The sequence below is a fragment of the Argentina anserina genome, chromosome 3, assembly GCF_933775445.1.
Source record: "Argentina anserina chromosome 3, drPotAnse1.1, whole genome shotgun sequence".
Taxonomy (NCBI): Eukaryota; Viridiplantae; Streptophyta; class Magnoliopsida; order Rosales; family Rosaceae; genus Argentina; species Argentina anserina.
In genome coordinates this window covers 15,143,741-15,151,292 of record NC_065874.1, presented here as the reverse complement: position 1 = coordinate 15,151,292, position 7,552 = coordinate 15,143,741, and the positions used below count along the sequence as shown (strand labels likewise).

The 7,552-nt window shown below is 36.5% G+C and overlaps 1 long non-coding RNA gene and 1 pseudogene across 1 annotated transcript; both read left to right on the top strand.

The window, feature by feature from the left end:
- LOC126788809 (uncharacterized) lies at positions 1 to 650 on the top strand. Its single transcript, XR_007671430.1, has 2 exons — positions 1 to 127; positions 344 to 650. It is a non-coding gene; the product is annotated as an uncharacterized LOC126788809 (long non-coding RNA).
- Positions 651 to 1,265: 615 nt separating this feature from the next.
- LOC126787144 (condensin complex subunit 2-like) lies at positions 1,266 to 6,458 on the top strand (annotated as a pseudogene).
- Positions 6,459 to 7,552: the final 1,094 nt, after the last annotated feature.

Here is a 7,552-nt window from a genome sequence, read left to right as displayed (position 1 = left end):
ATTTTCTAATGTAGTTTAATATATATTATTGCAGTTATTAAATCAAATAGTGTGTGAGCTACCTCCAGAGCACCCGGTTTCTAGTGTTAGGCCTCTACGGGATTCACTTGGTCATACTCCATTGCAGGTTTGCTGCATTTTCATGTTTATGTTCATTCGCACACTTGACATTAAATGGAAATGACCGATGGTCAGAAACTCATCCGTGAATGATCATAGGTTCATAATTCTGTCTGCTAATCTTTTTGGAGTGAGTTTTTCATTCAAGCCTGGGACTCTGTCACCCACAGACACTTTCATTTGTTATATTTGAATGATTTTTGTTTTGTTCATATGGTTGCAGGTTTTTGCAGGTGCAGTGTTGGGGTGTATAGTGGCATATCTAATGAGTTCCAGTTAGCAGTGGGTAATCCAGTGATTGTTTATGACCTGACAAGTGTTCATTCAACAGGCTGTTGAGGTCGTGCGATTATTCAACAGGAGACTTCCCTAGTCTCCAAGTCTGCCGTTCTGTCAATAGGAAAAGAGACTGAGCAAAAATGTCTGCCAAGTTTGTACTCACAATTCAACTGTGAATAGTTAGAAAGAGTGAAACACTGAAACTTCTAACAGTTTGACAATATATATAAATATGCTCATGTGCTCAAGCAGTACCAGTGCCATACTTTTAAGTGTTTGAATCACTGGTAGTGTTTGATGATTACACCATTATGAATTTAGTTGTGACATTGATAATCGAAACCCTGCTCCGGCATATTATTCAATGGTGTTAGTGTGCATCTTTTCTAAATGTCCCAATTCTAACATGGGATTGGTGTAGCATTTCTCTTCAACTGAGACCATTATAAATTATAACTTCTCGGTGAGGGAAGGAAATACTCCCTCCTCTGGCCCTCAAACAATTTTGGTGAAAAATCCATGCCTGGCATCCAAAACACAAATCGAATCTTTGATCGTTTTCAAATTTCAACCGATATACTCCTGGGGTGTCTTGCCATTGCTAATGCATTGCATCCTCTAGTCATCGAATCTGACTGCCAGGTTCTTGTGAATGCTCTATGTAATGCTTTTCTTGATCATACAGAGTTGGGTTTTCTTATATCAGAGAGTTGCTTCCTAGTATTCCTTTTGTTTCATTACAATTTCTTAAGGGATCTGCTAATAAAGCAGCTCATGAATTGGCTCGAATAGCGAATTGGCTCAGATAGCTTCCTATAAACACATGCTGTAAAAGTGGATTACTATTGAAGTGCCCAAATAGCAAGATGAATGGTGTGTTTATATTTTTACAGTATGATGTCTTTGGTTTATGTGCTAAACAAGAACAATTCCTTATGCCCACACTGCTTTTGGTTTCATTGTAGATTTTGTGCAGCAGATAGTGGTGAACATGCTTGGATAAAAAGAAATTTCTCCTACTTTAAATGAGATATTATGCCATTTTGATAAAGATAATCAGCAATCAGCACAATTTTTTAATACAAGCCAGAACTCAGATCTTCCTACATGCTTATTATCAGTGTTTTAAAAAGCGAGCCTAAGGCGAGCCTTAAGGCGTAAAAGGCGCAAGGCGTAGGCTAAAAGGCCTTAGCCTTAGTTGCCTAGGTACCGAGGCGCAAAAAGCGCACACCAAGGCGCGAAAGGCGTATCAAGGCGCGTTTTGAAGCGCGAAAGGCGAAAGCCTAAAAAAAAAATTAGTTCAAGATTTTTTTTGAATAGACAATTTTTTTATTTAAAAACTATTTTTTTACGGGGTCTTTTAGGTTTTTAGATTGAGACTTTAGAAAGACCACCTCTACCGATCCCCTCTACCAAACCTATGTTGGTGTTGGAGATGATGTTGTTGGAGGTGATGGTAGGGCTCGTCAAGGGGCCAGGCCTTAATAAATTTAAATAAGTAGCGTGCCGGGTATTTTCATAAATACGAAGATCCAAACCCGCCCACCTAAAGCGGGCCTTACGAACTTTTGCGGGCCGTGCCGGGGTTGTATTAGAAAAAAATATAATACTCTAATTTAAGAGTTTGAAACAATAAAAGAATTATTAGAAAACATTCTAAAAAAAGTCACAAATAAATTCTAGTTTCGAAATATTATCGATCGACACCAATAGATGTGATCGATATATATATATTTAGGGATCCTGTAAAAATTTCATCCAATTCGGACCTCGTTTGACCATCGAAATTTTCTGTCAACAAAAAAAAAGACGTTTTCACATAATAAAACCCAATTGACCGGGCTTTGCCAAATGGATTTTCTCGTTGCGACCACGCACGATCGGTGACAAAAATTAGGTGATTTCAAATATGTAAATATCTTTCCGCATTCGCATATTGGTAATGGATCTCCCCTTAGGGTATATTAGTGTTGTCTTTGGTTTACCGGAAATTCTGACGGTCAAACGAGGTCCGGATTGGATAAATTTTTTTAATGATCCCTAAATATATATACTGATCACATCGAATGGTGTTGATCGATTCCGAGAAGTTTCCTTCATATAATCGCATAATAATGTGATAGTTTTATTATAAACCTAATATAAATATTATAATACATTAGTTGACACTTCGGCGATCGACAACTCCAGTTCGAAATATGGTCGATCAACACTAGTAGATGTGATCAGTATATATATTTAGGGAACCCGTAAATTTTTTGTCCATTTTGTACATGGTTTGACCGTTCGTACCAACGGTCAACTAAAAAAATGTGTTTTAACATATTGAAACCCCATTAACCGGGAATTTGCTAAATAGATTTCTTTAGTTCGACCGCGCACGATATGTAACAAAAATTTGGTGATTTCAGATATGCAAACGGATTTCGGCATTCGTATATTTGTAATAAGTCCTCCCTTAGGGCATATTAGTGGTGTTTTCGATTTACCGAAAATTCCGACGGTCAAACAAAGTCCGAATTGGATGAAATTTTTACAGGGTCACTAAAAATATATATACCAATCACATCGGCTGGTGTCGATCGATCCTATGAAGTTTCTTTCATATAGTCGCTTCATAATGCAATAGTTTTATTATAAACCTAATATAAAGGTTATGATACATTAGTGGACGCTTCGGCGATCAATAACTCCAGTTCGAAATATGGTCGAACAACACAGCATATGTGATCAGTATATATATTTAGGGAACCCGTCAGGCTTGCGGGCCTCCGCAGGCTTTTCGGATCTGCATGCTAAATGATGAGGCCTAGGTGATGGTGATGATGACATTTGGATGATGATCTAAATAGTGATATTCTAATTGATGATGATGACGATTTTGAAGCTTGAAGCTAGTCCAAACATTGTTCTTTATTTATTTATTTCAAGACTAGTTAGTACTTTAATATATCGATTTGATTAATTGCATGGTTTTGATATGTATTTGTAATGAAGGAATAACCATTTATCATGTCTATTTTGGTTATAAATCATGTTATATGTAAACTATATATAAGACTAATCAATGCACAAGTATATGAATTCATACATAAGGCTTGCGCCTTTTGCCTCAAGGCTTACGCCTTGGTGAGGCTCTTCCGAAAACGTCTCGGCTACGCCTTAGCCTTTTAAAACATTGCTTATTATGATAACGAAGTTGGGTTAGACTTCTCAACTGGGAGTTATAGTACAACGACCATTGATCATGCTGATGATATAATTGTTGGTCATGAGGATGCAAATTTCGGAAAGTCATATCAATATGATCAGGAGGTATTTTATATAGCTAATTTGCTATATGCTGATAGCCTGATACATTTTTTTTGGTAGGAACAGATATCTAAGAAGTTTGCTAATTCGTACAGGACAATAACTGGTGTAAGTCACTTGAACCTGATAAGGATGACAGATTTGAGGAAGTTTCTGCATTTTTGTTCCAAGGATTTGCTTCTAAGAAAAATGCATGGGCTGGTCCTGTTCACTGGAAATATTGGAGACCTAAGGGTTGGTATTTTAACGAAAGGCCTTTATTAGTTTTCTCTGTTTTGGGTATACCAATCCTTTGGTATCTGTTCTATAGGTTCAAGGGATGCTCCTGCCGCTCCATGTTGACCAACTAATAAGAGATCATACAAGAACCATACAGAAGTTGACCTTGATTTCACAACATCAATACAAAGAATTTCCAGATATATTTTGTCCCCCAAAAAGTTTGAAGTTCTTACTCTTACCTGCAAATAGAGTACCAAGTCAAAAGCTTCCAGAAGATTGGCATTATCCAACTGATGGTCTTATCAAGTTGTTTCTTCTTCATAATGTTCTGGTAATACTTGTTCCTGTCCTACTAATAAAATGTATGTATGTTCTTGTCAATTTGTATATTAATTGGCACATTTTGATGCAATCATGATCCCACTTGATTTATAAATTTGGAGGTCTATGTTAAGCATACTAGAGTTCTTTAGTGATGGCCACAACATAATTAAACGCAAAACTATGGTATGCTAGTTAAAGAAATGAATTGATTAATAATATGTACCTTAACTCGATACTGCTCAAACATGTTTAATTGTAAAAAAAACATGTGATGTACAGTCTACGAACATCCTCAGTTTCATATGAAAGTGGGCACTGTTTATGGTAGCAGTCAAGCATAAATTTAGACAACCTAATCTTAACTTAGTACTAGGGGTAAATAATAATATCATATAGTGCTGGTTTGGTTGAAAAGACACCCAAATGCTTAGGCTCCCCAATTAATCTCCACCTTTATCAATTTTCTCATGTTCTTGTGTAGAATTTGTAGTTGTGATTGAATACCTCTATTTCTTGTTGTGGTTAACTATTTAAGTTTTGATGGTAGTTGCTTGGGAAGAGAAAACGTCATTATAGAGGTATCAACTTTTTTCCTTGTATATTTTCTGTTCCTTGTAGAATCTAACTGAATGCATCCTCTCAGACTTTATGAATGTTGAATCTTTATCATATTCATGCATGTTCTCTCTCTCTCTCTCTCTCTCTCTCTCTATTTGCGTGTGTATTATCTGGTGGCGTAATTTTTATCTAACGTCTCATGAAGTGTGACTACTTTTGTGGTCTTTGTTAATGTTTATGTACCATAAAAAGTACGTCTGGGAGATTTGGGAACTAAAGATCATAGTATTTTCTTTTCTGATGATAACTTGTGGGAACAAAGAAGTAATTGTGATGAAGCTTTGCCATCATGGGGCAATGACTGCGATGAGAGTGTGGCTAGTGATCAGTATGATGATGGATGTGCTCATAGCAGTGTGGATGATTTGGATACACTAGTCTCTCAACCTCGACAGGTTTGTTCCATTTCTTTATTCGTGGACTTAAAATATCAATCTCTATTCTCATTTAGATTGGGTGGTACGTGTTCCCATTAATTGGGTGAATTGAAGTTTAATTTCTGTTACAAGCTGTAAAGTCAAGTATTAGCTTTGGAATCTTTGCTAAAATAAATTGCTTTTTTTTCCCCCAGTTTTTTCTTTGAATTGAATGATCCAGCTTAAATGATATCTTCTCTCTCTCTCTCTCTCTCTCTCTCTCTCTCTCTGTTTTTTTTTAAACATTATCTTTATCTTGAAGTGTTTAAGGAGATATTCCAGGGGATTTTTATTTGATGTTTATGCATCATGAATTTTTCCTTGAGTCAGTTTTTTTTTTGGGGTCTGCATCATCTTTATCTTGAAGTGTTTAAGGAGATATTCCAGAGGATTTTTATTTGATGTTTATGGATCATGAATTTTTCCTTGAGTCTGTTCTGACTTCCGACATTTCAGGTAACCAGAGTTGAATTCCAATATGACAGAATTTCAAAACGAATTGATCTTCATGCACTGAAAACAACTCTTTGGGATCAAATGCAAGAATCTGCCAAAGGTCCTGAACTGGTGAGCACATTCAGTTAACTCTTGATACTTTATTTTTCATAATGTTTTTTTTCAGAAGTTCCAGCTTTCAATCAATAACTCTGAAAGTTTAGCTCTTATATCTGTGTAGAAAAACCTACATACATTTTTGCTTGCTTGATCCTTCTACTATTATGCTATGCAATCTCTTCAGTGAACTTCCATTCAAGTCAAATGTTGTGTTTTCATATTTACTGCAAGTTTATTAAGAAGTTTGTTATTGAATGTAAATTTTATATTTTGTTCCAATAGGGGTCGAAAGACGCTGTATCTTTCAAAGGTGTACTGTCCACTTTTCCTGTCAACTACCAAGCTGCAATGCCTGAGGATATATCGCCCCATTTGTGTTTCATCTGCCTTTTGCATTTGGCTAACGAGCATGGGCTAACTATACATGACTTACCCAGTTTAGATGACTTGAGCATTCATCTTCCTTCTTGTTTTAACTCATCCGATGGAGTGGTCCATTCTTCAACATAGCCGAAGATGCAGTGTATATATTATGTATGCAGACATTTGACGGTGGCATATCTTCGTCGTATGCAAGTTGGCTGGGTCTCAGCTTCTGCGAAAGCAGTGTAAGCCTCTCTGAGCCTTCTTGATCCGCACATTTTGTTGCATGCATTTGTCTATATAGTTGGCATGCCACTTAACATTGCTTAATCTTATCCAGCTTGTGTAGTATATGCTGTTCAATGTTCCTGTTATGAGTACGATATGAAATATCTCTTTCGGCCATAAGTTGCTTCCTGTACTGCCTTTTGTTTGATTTTGCCTTTTAGCCATTAACTTTTTATCTAACCACCTAGTTTTCAAGAACTTCTAACCATGTATTTTAGTCAATTGTTGAATTTGAGAAGGTGCTCAAGGATAAGCTCTCTTTAAGCGAGCTAGGTTAGTCTTATCGGACCAATTAAATCCGCTATAGCTATCTATCTCTGTTAAGCTCTCAAATCAAAAGGCATTTTGCAGCCAGTACATGACTAATTATGGTTGTCAATTATCTGTTGCTTAGTTGTATATCTAAAGGATAAGGGGGTATCAAGTTTGTTGGCAAAAGATATGATGGTGCAATGCACGTTTGAACTTTGCTTTTATGAGCTTTCTAATTTGAGCCTCATATCTGTTTCTAACCCAGAAAAGTGAAATGGTCGAGCCTCCGATCTATTCCCAGCAAAAGTGAATCCTATAACCTAGAAAGTGACTGAGAAAGACATAATCATATAACGAAACTAGCCAAATTATATTCAGACAAGGAACATGGGGAGAATACTTTTGTTTGAGTTATTTTTGGTTGGATGCTTTGTCTGCATTAGAGAGGCTATCTGATCTGGGCCCCTTATCTCTCTACAGTAGTGTAATTGACTGGATTAATGATGGATTTAGTGATCAAAGAACTTTGAAAAAAAAAGGGTTATATCAAATTGAGTTTTTTTCACCAACAGTCCCTCAACTCTGGTGTATCTACCAATGTGATACCTCAACTCTTAATCGTACCAATGTGATACCCAGACTCTAGTATTGCTATCATTGAAGTACTTCCGTTAGTTTTTTTAATCTTTTCCGTTATCTTGGTGACGTGGCAGGTACGTGAGGCCCATAAAGAGGGTTAAAAGACAAAATTAACCTCATCTGAGAGGAGCAATGTTTTTCCCGTCCTTTACCTTGAGAGAGAC